The sequence below is a fragment of the Daktulosphaira vitifoliae genome, unplaced genomic scaffold, assembly GCF_025091365.1.
Source record: "Daktulosphaira vitifoliae isolate Bord-2020 unplaced genomic scaffold, ASM2509136v1 Scaffold_2, whole genome shotgun sequence".
NCBI lineage: Eukaryota > Metazoa > Arthropoda > Insecta > Hemiptera > Phylloxeridae > Daktulosphaira > Daktulosphaira vitifoliae.
The window spans coordinates 11,367,341-11,383,095 of NW_026099573.1; the positions used below are offsets into that span (position 1 = coordinate 11,367,341).

Here is a 15,755-nt window from a genome sequence, read left to right on the forward strand (position 1 = left end):
TACCATATTGAAAAATATACTATTTTTGTATGATAATTATGGGTTTTGTATTTTATTTTAATAGAAGTTGATGTTGCTTTTGCAATTATCCATCAATTTTTTAAAATTAAACACTATCTACAGATTTGCATCGAAGCGTTTCTTATGATAGTGATTTTAATCACTGTCAGATTAAATCTATACTGGACCCTACTATGCAATGTCTCCACTATGCCGCAACCTCACTGTGCTACCGTTTATTTGCTTATTAATTTCAGTTTTTGAAAATAATGTTGTGTTAGCTTTGAAAACTGATTTTTCATAGTAGAAAAATTGTTGACAAATTAATTTTTTAATATTGTAATAAAATTCAGGAACTATAGTTTTATATAGGTTAGAAGTATTCAGACCTACCACAATATTTTCAAAAATTGAGTTGAAAAAAAATGTTTACATGAGTGTGTGGTCTCTTTCAAACCCTTACTATACTTGGAGTTTCATTTTATTTTCAAAAATAGAATACTAAAATTAAGCTTATTGGTTTACCTAGATTAAAATCGGATTATTTTTACGTATTGATCATTAAAATCGGATTATTTTTACGTATTGATCATTAAAATCGGGCTAGTTAATTTTTATGGACAGACATAAAAAAACACACATGATACAAAACCAATATTTTCTCAGCTTCGCATCGAATCTAAAAAATATCTAAAATTAGTGTAAGTTTTATAGATTTTAATTTTACCAAACGTAGCTGATAATATATTTTATGCAATACATTTTTATACATTAAAAGAAAAAAATCCTTTTTTTTCTAGAGAAGTTTTAATTATATTTTGTTTTGTTCTAATATCTTATCCATTCATACAAATTAATCCCAGAATTTCGTAGTCAGATAAATAACTTTAATCTGGTGAAAACATATCTGTGTATTTAAAAACATGTTCATTAGATTGTTCAAGAAAAAAATATTTCTGCTAATTTTATCATTTTTTTTGCTGAGGGTTTAGGAAGTAACTACCCTTTGACTTTTGAGTTTTGCTTCATATAGAGTGAATGTAATATATTGTCAATGTGTAAAACATTCAAACCGTTTAGGAATAATTAAAAAAATCATTGTCTTAAATTTGTATTGAAAATTTAGCAATTATTTCTTATAATACATAATTAAAAGTACTTTTTAAATAATAAATACTTTCAGTTTAAATCAATAAAAATATTTCCATAATAAAAAAGTTATAAAATTTAATAGAGACATAAATTTTGTAACATGTCAACATTTATTATAAAAATACAACAAGTGCTTTGTAAGTTTTTACAGCTCCCATATATTTTTTGAACTGAATATATACATATATATATATATTTTATATTTGTTGTAAGAAGTAAATTGCTGTAACTAACAAAGCGTTTGTTCCTTTCAAAGAATGTGTTCCAACCAAACATATGAAGTTTAGTTCGTTGTATAATGTTTTATTTGAATCTTTTTCTCTGGTTTGTTGGGTAAAGTAATGAAAAGCACTCAAACGAAGATTTCAGGGTAAATTTCCCCGAACGGGATTTGTTGGCTTTTTATAAATAGAGTATAAAATAATTCTATTATTATGGTTTTGACCGCCAACAAAAAATTAGGTTTTGACTAGATGTATTTGATCTGACGGTACAGCGAAATTGCTAACAAAGCGCCGCGTTACTTCTTATTTTTTATGGCTAAAGTTTAAATTCGACGGAACAAGCGTGGAGCTTTCGGTGCCGCCCATCCGAATCGTTTCCATGGCAATCGCTTTGCCAAAGAACGGCCCATTTCGATTTGTGACCAGACCCTTGACAGAGTTTACAACCGACAGTCGCCAACATTGCACGTCGTCCTCATCGTTCAAAAAGTCGGCGAAGACGTTGTGATAATTCGACTCGATCTCATTCGCCGTCATTTAAATAATTAGTTTAAAACAATTATAATCAAGAGTTTAAGATTCAAGCAATATTTTAGCAATTAAATTACAGCAATCATGTCCATCGCACCAAAAGTGAGTACTATAGTGATTAAATTTGTTTCGTCATCTACACCTTCATCTATATTATACATTATTATTTATTCATTTTTATAGACATAATAAAAGTGTCTTTTTCGTTTTTTTTAAAAATAATCTTTTAATTATTTTTATATAAGAAATAATAGTAATAAATACAAATAGTGGAAAACCCAACTTATTATAGTGATTGAGTACATTTCATAAAAAGCGCTACGGTCTCATTAAAAATAAATTAATTCTTTTCACTTTTTTCTATTTCTGTAATTTACAGTTTTATAGTAAAATAAAAGTCTTGGAGTAACGATCAATTTTAAATGTTCTTAAAACATCCGTTTTGGTTTTAAATCTACCATGTATTTCAATATTACTGTACAATGTCGTACAGTGTTTTAATTAAGTTTATGACGAGTTAAAGAAAATAAAAAGAAATAATCAATATATTATTTGCATATTTTGTAATAAATTGATTATCTTGTATTAATAAAAAACATACTTATATATTTTAAGAGAGTCATTTAATTAATAGTTTTTGATTTTTTCACTAATTTTTAGTTAATTCATTATAAACAAATTTTTTTTAAAAATCTGGTCATCTATGTTATTATGAAATGTGATTTATTAAATATACTATGTCCCCTTTTTTTATTAAATAATTATTCTTTAGTAATAATTTGTAAGTTAAAATTTAATTTATTTTTATAAGCCATTGTGAATATAATTTTTATTGTAAGAAAAAATTATTCTTGAGAGTAGATATTAAGGGTAACTTTCGACAAATAAATGAAAACCTACTATTACTATTTTACAATTAAATGGAGAAAGATCTAAATAAACCTTTAGCAAGTTGATAATCAGAATTGTACCATTACTTTTTGAGTTGTTATAGTTTTTAGTTATACGCGGTGGGGTTCGCCATGTGGAAGAATTCTTATTTATGGTAAATGGTTGGGTTATGGTTATGGTAAAAATAGAGCGTTTGTCAACTTTTCTAAATCTTTAAATGCTAATATCTCAAAAAGTAATTATACAAAACTGGTCATCGAGCAGTAAAAGTGTTACTTAGACCATTCGCCATTTAATAGTACAGATATAATAGTAGGTAGCCCTTTAACATTCGAAAATTACCCCTAAAAGGATCAGATAGCAAATAAAAACTTATTAATTAAATAAAAATTCTTACATTGTTGTAAAAAAACATAGAGCTAATGCTAATATAAATTTACATTGTTAAACATTTTATCTTAAGAATTTCATTTAAGCATTTGAGTTGCTTAATATGGTTGCGTTAGATATGAGAAATGATAAACATAAATCATAAAATACGAAAATAAGTTTTTTTATTTGTCAACTTAATATAATTTTTTTTTCTTTATAAAAAAACAATAATTTTATATAACATTACAAGTATGTATTAAGTTTCTTTGTTCTAATGAAACTCAAGTCTGTAAAACAGTTATTAATTAGTGTACAATCATTTTATACAATTCATAGTCATGTTCAAATGAGGATAATGGGTATTATGTGTATAATAATCTGTGGAGTTTATATTAGTCAACTTACACTTACATTAGAAATTATTAGTATAAATTAGTAACGGGTGCTGAAAAACATGCAAATTTTAGCGATCTCGTACATAATTGTAGTTGGTGGATTAAGTATCATTACAGTAGTGGATACGGTACTTTGATTTGGCTGCCTCTTCATTTATAATAAGCACGAAACTTCATAAACCTGTGTGCAAAACCGTCATTAGTATGGACTATAATAATTGAAATTTATACCTTACTTTGAGTGAGCTTAAATTTTTTTGAAACGAACAATTTGCCTACCTAAGAACAATTTCCATTCGACCATTCTTGATATATTTATATTTTATTGAAGCAAATAATTTTTTATTTTAGATTACAAAAATAATATCAATTTCCGAAACCACTGCAATTACAATAAATGAAAGGTAAATCAGATTATAACAAAATAAAATTTAAATGAATCTAATTACATTTTAAATTTACAGTGTAGTAATTTTGTGTACCAGAAACGGCGTCCACAGAATAACATAAATACTGTGTAGCTGAGACGATTTCATTAAATGAATTCACTAAAGCACCAAAGCTTATGAACTTAATCACTTTTCTCTCATTTAAGGCTTTTATAGTGGCTGTTATAATTTTATAGTTATAAATAATAATAATTTTGTTAATAAAATCACATTCAACCAAGAATAATAACACCTTAAAAACATATGAATAATTTTAAGTTAACATTTATATTAAGTGAAGTATTATATATTTGTCTGCAAATATTTTTAATTTTTATATAAGAAAATTGAAAAGACTGACTTGTTACCAATTTTTTTTCTTTTATTTATATTTTTATCCGTATTTTAACTATAAGTAGAATAATATAATGAATAAGAAAACAATGAAATCACCATGTCTTCCACTAAGTGTTAAGGTTGATACGTATAATTACAATTATAATAATTAGAAATTAAGTCATAATAAGTTTTTATTCGTAGATAACCATTAATTTCAGTCATATTAATATTATCTAATTAAAGTGTTCAATTTAAAGAAAATATAATAATAAATACTGGCCCTATCAACTGGGAGTGACATTTGACAATAAAGAAACGTTAGGTCCACCTGCCAGCATATACAAACTATGTTAGGTACTTTAAATGTATAATTTTATTTCTAATTAAATATACTTTTATTGTTCAGACACATATTTTGTGAACGAACAATAGGGGTTTTATTTTTCATTTGTAACCGTAATTTCATTTTTTTTTCACGGCGATATTTATTATAGATCCTAATTGCATAGATTGCGCATAATCCCATTTTTTATAGCAGATAATAAATACATGTTGTTAATAATATAAGTAATTTCAATAACAGTTTATTCAAATTAAATGACTAATCTTAGAGCTTGATTTTCATTCAAATCAATTAATTTCAACCCAAATTTTATAAATTTAATGTAATATATGATTTATTTATAATACATATAGCGTATTTTACTTTTTTTTACATATACTATATGTAAAACAATAACTATAAAATAACAAACGCGCTGTATCTTAATTAGATCTAAACTACAAAATGTCTATTATAATTTAGTATTACTTCTTCATACATTAAATTTATATAAATACCTGAAAATTATAATCTATCATTTATTGTGTTTATTACTATTGTAAAATATATTAATTAGTAATTACAAATTATAAATTGTAAAAAAATAATATAATTTACCACTAAATTAAAATTGGTTAAATTTGGACAGACATTCTTCTGTAAAAGTACGTGTTATTAAATCATATGTGATTTCAATCGTTAAATTACAATGTTTTAAATAGCAATCAAGCAACTTATATTTATATATTATATACATTTTGTTGTAATTGTGTAAAAAATACATATTTTTAGTTTTTTGTCGATTTTTGTTGTATACATTAACGTTAAAAGTCTAGACTTTAAAATACCTTTTATAAGGTATTTAGTTTATTTTTCATATTACAATGTCATAAAAAATGTAATAATATTGAAAAATATAAAAAATTAAGTATTATAGGCAAACCTTAATATTGTAAAAGTGTTGGATTTTCAGAATAAACAACATGTGTAATGAACATTTTGTTTTAATTCTTAAATATTTTATTTTATTTTTACTCGAACTATTGTTGAAGTTGGATAATTTTTTAATTTTTTAAAATCTTTAAGTTTTAATTATTCTACCCCATAACTATTGTTAGTTAGAGAGAGTAGTAGTTCCTGACACCTTGTCCTCCCATCTCCTTTACCACTCATATACAACTAGTTCGGTTACTTATGTCTTACCTTTACTTTATATTACACTTCTCTTGCGTCTTTGGCCATTTCGGTAAGAAACCGAGAAAGTATTTGTTTTACTACGATGCGATTTTGTTGTGCCCATCGCCTCGTGTGCTCAGCTTTTATTTCACCAATTTTGCTTAATTGTACGTCAATAAAATCTTCTTTAATATATTTTTGAAGACATTACCCCACAAAAATTGAAGAAAACCCATAACTTTTTTATATTTACGAAAATATTCAAGCAAATTATAATATCACTATCGTTGACGTAGTAAATTAATATTTATTTTTCAATTTAAAACTATTATAACCTTCGCAGAAAAACAGTATAGTTTCAAGTCTAGTTTCAATCGACATACTTTTTTTAAAAATCCAATGAATAGTCAAAGTTTAAGAGGACATTTGAATTTTAGAAAAGTATATTAACATTTTCGTTTCATTTCGACTTTTATGGTTAAATTTGCCAATTAATATAAAATATTTACCATTAAATTTTTTGCAGAATCAGTGTTTTTAGTACAAGCACTACAAGTTTTTAGAAAGGCTCAAACTTATAATAACTATTATAATTAATAAAATGTTATTAAACTCATTTCAAATCAGTGTCAGCCTGGATCACCCTACTACCTGGTAATTGCCGGGGGATACCGGATATTTATGTAAAAACTTATATCAGATCCCATACTTAGTTACTTAAAAAAAAAAAATTATTATTTTCGACTAGTATAAAAATAAAATTTATATTATATTTAAAAAAATGACTAGTATTAAATTTTGATTAATTTTTATAATCCTTAAAATTCTAATTTTACTATTTTTTTTTTTAATGTCCTTTCTTAAAAGTTAGCTAGTGTATTAAAAGACAGGTAAAGCTCGATGTGTTCCCGACTGAGCTAAGTAGATCACTTAATCAGTAATGTTACATTAGTTAATAAATATGATAAATTTATTAGCAGGGGTATAATTATTGTTATATTTTTGTTGATATTTGAAATTATTATTTTTTATTTAGGCAGACTAACTGCTTTTTGGCAAAATTTAATATCTTCTTTCAACTATAAAAAGTACTACAAAGGAATTGAAGATGGACCAATATAAAGAGGGTCAATAACTGTCTGAATCTGAGTATCTGAATAATATTAATATTTACTAAAAAATTAAGGATTCAAGAACTATATATAATATTTATTAAATTTTTTGAAAAATCCATTAATTAAAAAAAATGTATCAAGCTAAACGATTTCTGATGGTATAATGCAAATTCTAGTAACATTTTAGCTTCGACGCGAAGCTGAGAAGGTATTAATTTTACTATGATGTGTTTTTTTTTTTTTGTCTGTTACCACTTTTTCTCAGCTCTCACTGAACCAATTTCTTTCAACGATACGTTAAAAGATCACAAATCGTATCTAGTCGAAGACATTACCCTCAAAAATTGAAAAAATTTCCCTCGTTCCCCGTAAAAGGGGGAAACCTCCAAAAAAATTACAAATTTAAAAATCGCTAATTTTCGAAATTTTTTCAATTTTTTTTTCTTAAAACTGCCATAACTTTTTCAAAAATGAATATATCAATATATATATATTTTTTTTATAGATTTATAATGTTTTTACCTATCATTTAATGTATTTTTTATTAATTTGACTCTTTACCTGCCCACAGGGGGGGATTCAAAACGACAACTTTTTCAACTTAATTTTTGAAAGTGTTCCGGTAATATTGACAGTTTTATATATATCTTAAATTAAAGCTATTGTAATATACTTTATTATGAAAAAAAAAATTTTCGGACTTTATTTTGTCTTCACAGTGAAAATGGCTACCGAATGCTATTTTTGTGTGAAAATTCTCGATTTCATATTTGTTATGCTATAACTTATTGAAAAGTGTATGAATCAATGCAATTTTTTTATAAAAAATAATATTTATATCCCTATTTTATTCGACATACTTTTTTTTTAAATCGGACCATTTCCCTTAATACAGGGAGGGTTCAAAACATAAAAATGCATATAGAAAGTAGAACTTTTTTAACTTAATTTTTGAAAATGTTCCGGAAATACTGACACTTTTATATATATCTTAGATTAAAGTTTATGTAATATACTTTAATATATTAAAAAAAAAAATTTTTGACTTTATTTTGTCTTCATGGTAAAAATAGCTACCGTATTCAAAAATATGTTATTTTTGTGTTAAAATTCTTGGTTTTGTATTTTATTTTATTATAAAGGGATTACACTGATTTTCATAAATATTATATCAATCTAATTGACATAGTATAAAAAGTTAAACATATTTAAATTTTTTTGTTTCTTTGAAGTCGAGAAAATTAACTTTAAAATTTAAACTGGCTAAATTTCCATTTTTATTAAGTGACGAATGCGACGTACGGTTTCTGAGACGGTAACACTTGGGTCTTTCACGACTGTGGCACTGAATTTTTTCTTAATTCTTTTTGAGTTAGAAAAAAATGTTTAACTCATTTGATTTTTATCTCATTTAGATTCAATAAATATCAAGGATCCCATTACTGTAGTCTACTCTCGCGAGAAGAAATTCATATTAATATTATTTTACTATGTGGTTTTTTTTTGTAGCTATCATTTATTTTCTCTGCTCTCACTTGACCTACTTTTTTGACAAACTTTTTTTTTAAATTAAACACTATCTTCAGATTTGCATCGAAGCGTTTTTTATAATAGTGATTTTAATCACTGTCAGATATCATCTATACTGGACTCAACTATGCCACGATCCCATTGTGCCGCTACCCCACTGTGCTGGGTTCTTTTATTTATAACATCTAGTGAGACAAATTCGACTTATGTAACAAAATAAATATTCTGAATAAAAACCAAATACTTTTCTTAGGGTAACTATAACTGTACACTTTATTCTACTTATTTATACAAAAAAAAAATAAACCATTTATAAGTACTAATTTGAATAAATAAAATAAACTTCAATTATAATTAAACATTTTCTGTTAACAACAAATTTTCAAGTATCAATTTAATAGTGTGTATTTATTAGAGCCCAAAAATTTTGAACTTCTGGTAGTCGAACCTCAAAAGAATAAACAATTTTTGGGGGGAGTAATATCGGTTTAATATTGGTATTTAGTAAAAGCTGATAATCGATTTTCTGATGTCGGTGATAACGAACATAGTAAAATGAATAAGAAGTATGCTCGATCACAGTCCGCATTTTCGTCATAGTACGCGCAAGTGCATCGCCTTGTGTTTTTGTGCATTCGTATACGATCGGTGAAATACGACCGCTGCCGAATGCACTTTAAAATCGGGCGATTTTTAAATTGATAATTCTGATATAATATATATTCATTTTACTATGATACCGACATGCATTCGATTTTATTACTTCAAAACAGTAAAGTCATTAATAAAAAAATCTATATTTATTTTTGGAAGTAATGATTAATTTCCAGTATTTTATTTTGTCTCCATTTCTATTTTTTATTCAACAGTTTTTTGAGTAGTCTCATTCAAGGAACTACTAACCTCAATTAGCTCACTAATTTATTTCACATGCTACGTTTTCGACGTAAAATTATGTCAATTTATTATAAGCATATGAATTACTTGGTGAGAAAAATATTCATAATCGTATCGAAGCGTTTATCGATGGTGAAATTAATCACTGTCAGATTTTAATTCATACTAGTTTCCACTTTGGTCACTCCTGTAAATTTACAAAAATGAGAATAATTCGTTTTGACTCTTGTCACCCTACATTTATAAAATCCATTTATTTTTGTCGATTGTGAAATATATGTATGTTACAGTGCGCTCTAGATGTTATGAATAAAACTATTCTTTAAGTTACAATTCACTAGATGGTAGGCTTATCACAAAAATATATGAATGACATGCGTAAACTTGAAACAGAAAAATCTATTCATCTAATTTGATAAATATAGATGATTAAAGATGTTTAAGTGTTCACATATTTTTAATGACTTATTGTGGCTCAACGAGAGTAAAAGATAATTCGTTAACCAATGGTTCATAGAAAAAACATTTTTTCATGGAAATTTTGGGGATTATAGTATACAGATATTTAGCCCATTTTCATGTTTTAGATTATTTTGAGTTTTTTCTATAACGTATATCCATTATTTTAAGAATTAAAATTTTATTTTCTGTAAAAAACTTAGTGATCAAAATCATTCAAAACTGTTCTATTACTAGTAAATAGATAGTTTATAGATGAAAGACAATTATCGGTTATCATCTATTTTCTTTTGCTTTGCTTCTCTGTCCAAGAAAACTCGGACAAGTACAGTGGCTGTGCCACTGTAACTCTTTGTGTTATGCTGATAATCGTGATACTTTTTAATGTTAGTTTAGAGTAGATTATCGTTAGCGTAGGTAAAATTTCAACAAAATTTTTGGAATACATTTTTTCTATGTAATCATGTGTGTAATTTTTTCTGAAATTTTGGAGCTGCTAAATCTCTCCGAGGTCCCACAACATGGTCGCTAGTATCCTAAAAAGTATTATGTGGTGTATATAAACAGAATAATTTTCGGTATAATTGGATTCTGAGGGTTTACTACGATATTGAATTTTTACAAATACATAATATACGTATACATCGCACAACGAATACAGGAGAGACAAATTTCGTGATGTATGACATTTTTATATAATTCTCGATAAAGTTCGTTTTTCATAATTTAAATATACAAAAACTTGCATAAAATTTGATTCAAACTTAATAGAAATACTAAAAGCAAAGTACCACGCAATGTATCTCTAATGGAAACTTTGAGCCCGTTTAAGTTGAAACGACTTTTTTCGAGATACGGCCCTCTTTCAGTGCGATATGTACAGCATATTATGTTGTTCATTTCTATGATAAAGTGGTTATTAAATTCCGCTACAAAAGTTATGATATTTCTATAAGGCTGCGCGCAATGAATTTTACTGACTGCCTTACGTACGAAACATACTGCAGTTCAGTAGTAACACGGAGCGTTAACCGACGGACGGGATCGGTGTGGAGGTAAATGTAAAATACTGTAACCGCCATTGAATGAACGGAGGGAGAACAAGCCGTTGTACATTGCCTGTGTTTATGAATCGACGGCATCCGCCGTTCAATCGACGGACTGCGTAGTGCCGCACGCAGCCTATCCCCACTATCAACTGCCTATACGGCATTTACCTCCACTGCGCCACGCATTAGCTACCGGCCTGTGTTCATCAGGCAACAACACGGCAGATCAGTGCGCGTTACCCATCTGGTCGGGACATCACCGCTCTCTGTAGTTTGTTTCCGGCGGTCGTGGTCGTGGTCGTAGTCTGCCAGTGTAGCTATCGTCGGCTGGCACACGCGAGACGTGCTTCAATTGTCATAGTAATGAACGCTCTTAACGTCACAAGACGTTTCCGCTCTACTACGTAGACTGTTAATGTAACTAATTAATCAGATTTATATGTTTTATCAGTATTTATAGCGTTTGTTTACGGAATAATTTGTAAATTAAGAACAATTTTTTTTTTTTAATATTATTATTTTCATCGTCGTCTTCCGGTCATCGTTCGAGGTTGGCTCACTATCAATCTCCTATCAGTAAGCTTATCTCTGTCTCGCTTGCTCTCGAAGGAAGCGCCATTCATTATCACTGGCAGCGGAGAACATTGACGGGCCGACAACACGGCACAGTGGTGAGCAACAACATCAGCATCATCGACCGGAGTTTTCCTATGACCATGTTCGACGTATTCGCGTAGACGGATTTTTTTATTTTTATGTTTAATTATTTGTTTACTCTCGCCGACGTTTGGGAGTGTATTCGTTCGTAAGTAATGCGAATTTCGTAATGTGAAGTCCACGGTAGTGCAAGAGGCTCGGAAAACCTTAGGGCATATCTTAAAACCTAACTGTATAATAGGTTCTATACACATTTAATCAGCCCTAAAGGATATTACGGACAACGATTTTCAGATGGCCGCTTTGCGGCGATGGCATTGTTCTTCCAGACGAAAATGTCAGGGAGACCACGTCGGCACGCCCGAGTATGCTGGACAGGATTTTCTTTACCAGTTGTGAGTACAATTTTTGATAACAAATTTTTAGTGAAATAATGTCTAAAACAATCCAAGGATAAATCATGTGTGGTGTTTAACATAAATCCATACAATTTCATCACCCACCTTAAACAGAATATCTTGTATTGTGTGTCAAACCATTTAGTGTATAATGCTTATGTTTTTTAATTTTGTTCATGAAACTAGTGTAACATTTTATATATTACTATATATATATATATATATATATATTTTACTAAGTCTATGTAGTAGTTTTGCGACTTTTAGAAATTGAAGTATAACACTATTATTTATTTTGCAATGTTTTACCTGTATATACTGTTAGTCAAGTACCTTGAGGAAATTAAACTAAATTTTTGGTCTCTTGAGGTACATGAGTGATGGTTGAGTAATACTTGGTATACCGTAATTATTTTTTATTTGGTAGATAATTGTTAAACTTGTTGATAGTGAATGTATCATCGTATCTTTTTCATTTTCATTTTAACTCTGTAACTAAAAACACATTCACATGGTATTGATTAAGTATTACTATGTTTTTAAGGCGAAACTATTCATTCATACTTTTCTTGTCTTTATTTATTCTAACAATTTGTTCATTACAACATTTTTACTTGTATAAATAAGATACTGAATAATTTTTTAGTTTATTAATGTATGTTACTTGAAATGCTTGTGCTAAAATTAAACAGAATTTACAGTAGTATAACATATTCTAGTAAGTATATATAGTTATTTTTAAGGTAATAAAATAATTAAAAAATATTTATTTTAGAAAAATTGAAATTGAAACCTTATACTTTTATTATAAAACTCATGTTTCATATTCTATTAATTTTTTTTCCAGTAAAGTAGATAAGTACTTTTATGAACTTTCATCATTACATCCTGAGATTATATTATAATATTTCATAAATCCTAAAGTTTATAGTAATAAAAACTTACTAAAACTGTGTTAAATATGCAAATAATGAGGTTTAGTAGACATTCTATCTAGCATCTTTAAAATCTTGTTGATTTATAAAATTTGAATATTTTTAAATAAAATAGTTTCTTATTATTTCATATATGCAGATTCTCTTAAAGTGATAGCTATAATTTTCATGAAAGCTTTAAATCAAAACTAAAAACAAACTTTGGACCCCTTTTTCAGATATTTTTTATTTATAGTTTAAAAGGTACAGTTTATAACAAAAGATTTAAAGTAAAATTTCAAAAAAATGTAAACATTTATTAATATTTAAAAATAAAGAATTCAATTCAACATTATTTTGAAAAATAAAAATTTAGTTAAGGAGAGTTCTAAACTTAGATTCTTATAATATTGTTATTTCTGTATTTCAATTATAGATATTTACTTGTATATTAAATATAAAACTTCTTATTTCGTACTGGCTAAAAAATGGGCTAAAAGTTAATTTTTATGGTACCATATTTTTTCATGGTTATGAGCTCTAATTTGTGTCTATTTGATAGTCATCATTCAACTTTAATTTTAAATTAATGGTTGTCACACAAGTTAATCTAATCTATTAAATTATATTTTCAACATGGATTACTAAAAACAGCAATAAAAATATGATTTTTATTGTTACTTTTCACTTATCAAAACAGTTGTTTCTAATTAACATTTTGTAGCTCTACTTTTTATGCTAACTAGGAATTCATCAGCAAGTAGAACTTATATTTATAAATATTAACCAAAAGTTCCTTTAAATAGACCCTAAGTTTTTTTTTTCTTGATTTGTGTGTTTATTTCTATTTTGTAAATACTTTTAATTTTAAATTATTGCAGAATATCTAAGTTTATATAATTTTGCTTAAAATGAGCAAAATTTAAAACATCTAGTTTCTAAACTTTTTACAAATTCTTCATGGTTTCTAAATGAATATGACTTTTGAAAAGTATATGTAAAATTTGTAGTCTACTTCTTTTGATCTAATTATTTAGTAATGAGATAATATAAAATTATCAATTGTCTTAATAGGGAGATAAAAAAAAATAATAAAGGAAAATTCATAATTTTATTCTATTTATTAACTTTCAAACCAAACATCAATAATGTACTATTGTTATAACTTATCTCCAAAATGACAGATTCTTCTTAATAAATATTAGTTAATATTTTTAATATAGTTATATGTTGTACTGTTATATGAGAAAATGGATAAGTTATCACTATTTTAATTCTAGGAATGACAAATGAAGTAATTTTAATATTTTTTTTAAATTAAATAACGAGTATGTATTGAAAGAAAAAAATTCAATCTCTGTTGTTATTACTTACTACTCTAGTCTTTAATTTCAAAATTACTACTCCAAATATAATAAACATATATCAATATATTTTAATTTGATTGTACTCTTAATAAGTAATAATTATTTAAAGTGAGTTAAAAATGTATTATTTTTCAAACGTAGCATATTATTTTAACTGTCTTGTATTAATATATCTAGCATATATATTATATATGTTTAACAAACGTATATCTAATATTTACTTATGGTAAATATTTGTGTTTCATGAAAAATTAAGTATGTTAATAAATAATTTTATTAGGTATTTATAACTAAAATATTAAAAAATATGATATTTCTTACAATTAAGTGAAATATACAAAATTAAAAAAGTGGCCTAAAATTATGTTAAACTATTATATTGAAATGATCATTTCATTTGATTTTAAATAGATAAATAGTGAGTTTTATCAGGATTTTGAAGTAGAAAAAATTTCTGTATGATATTATTTTGATTAAAAATATTTATAAAAATCTAGTTTTATTTATTTAATTTATTTGATTTTTTAAATTATTCTCATAATTTTTTTCATTTAAACTAACTGTATATATAGATAACTTTTCCGTTGGATATCAATTTAAGTACCAGAAATAAAGTATTTAAATCATGAAGCAAAATTTTAAATCATTATTTTCAAAACAATTTTCATAAAAAAGTTGTATCAATTAAAGAGCTGCGATGACAATATTTATATAACTTTTCAGAAATCTTATTCATAAATTTTTTATTATTTAAACTGTGATTATTGTATTTTAAAAAAATAATTTATCTAACATTTTTAATTTACTTTTTATAATAAAGTGTGTAATTTATTAAAATTGTAAATTATGAGTATTTGTCACTTAATTTCTATGCTATAGCTTTTTTGTTAAAGACCATCCATTAAATAACTTGAAATTTTGTTTTTAGTTTCTTTTGAGTTGTTTATAACATTTTATAATAAACATTAACATTATATATTATATATTAATTATAAGGATAAAAAAAAATTGCCAAAATTAACATTCAACTTAATATTATAAGAATTTTTTTTTTATAAGTACATAGATTTACTAGGGGTAGATCGGAGGTGTTAAAAATAATTTGTTGTAGGGTAGCATTGAATCTTAATGTGACTCTGTATGTAATACATCATAAAACTTATAAAAATATACATAATATGTTTATTATATGTTAAGTACCGTGTAGCCTGATATCTGTCAGATTATTGAAATTTTACTGTATATTTAGAAAAATATATCTTGTTTAAAATTAAGATAAATGGATGATCACTCAATTTTTTATTTTAGAAAAATTAAGTGGCATAAACAGAATTTTTTTGATGGCTGTATACCACATTATATATAAGTTGACTACCATTTATTTTTTGTTGATCACTTAATAAAAAAGTTGATCATAGTGATAGTAATCATATTCTCATAAATAACCACAGATATACTTTTAGCTTCGATGCGAAGCTGAGAAGGTATTGGTTTTACTATGATGTGTTTTTTTTTTTTTTTTTTTTTTTTTTTTTTTTT

At 26.0% G+C, this 15,755-nt stretch overlaps 1 protein-coding gene and 1 long non-coding RNA gene across 2 annotated transcripts in view; both read left to right on the top strand.

The window, feature by feature from the left end:
* Window positions 1–1,791: 1,791 nt before the first annotated feature.
* On the top strand, window positions 1,792–5,603 carry LOC126898998 (uncharacterized). The gene is made up of 3 exons (XR_007702458.1): window positions 1,792–2,009; window positions 3,917–3,969; window positions 4,030–5,603. It is a non-coding gene; the product is annotated as an uncharacterized LOC126898998 (long non-coding RNA).
* A 5,488-nt stretch (window positions 5,604–11,091) lies between these two features.
* Window positions 11,092–15,755, top strand: part of LOC126898948 (protein sprouty homolog 2) — a 9,343-nt gene continuing 4,679 nt past the window's right edge. The window contains exon 1 of the mRNA XM_050673374.1: window positions 11,092–11,932. The gene's annotated coding sequence lies outside the window, so the exon portion shown is untranslated. The remainder of the gene's footprint in view (window positions 11,933–15,755) is intronic.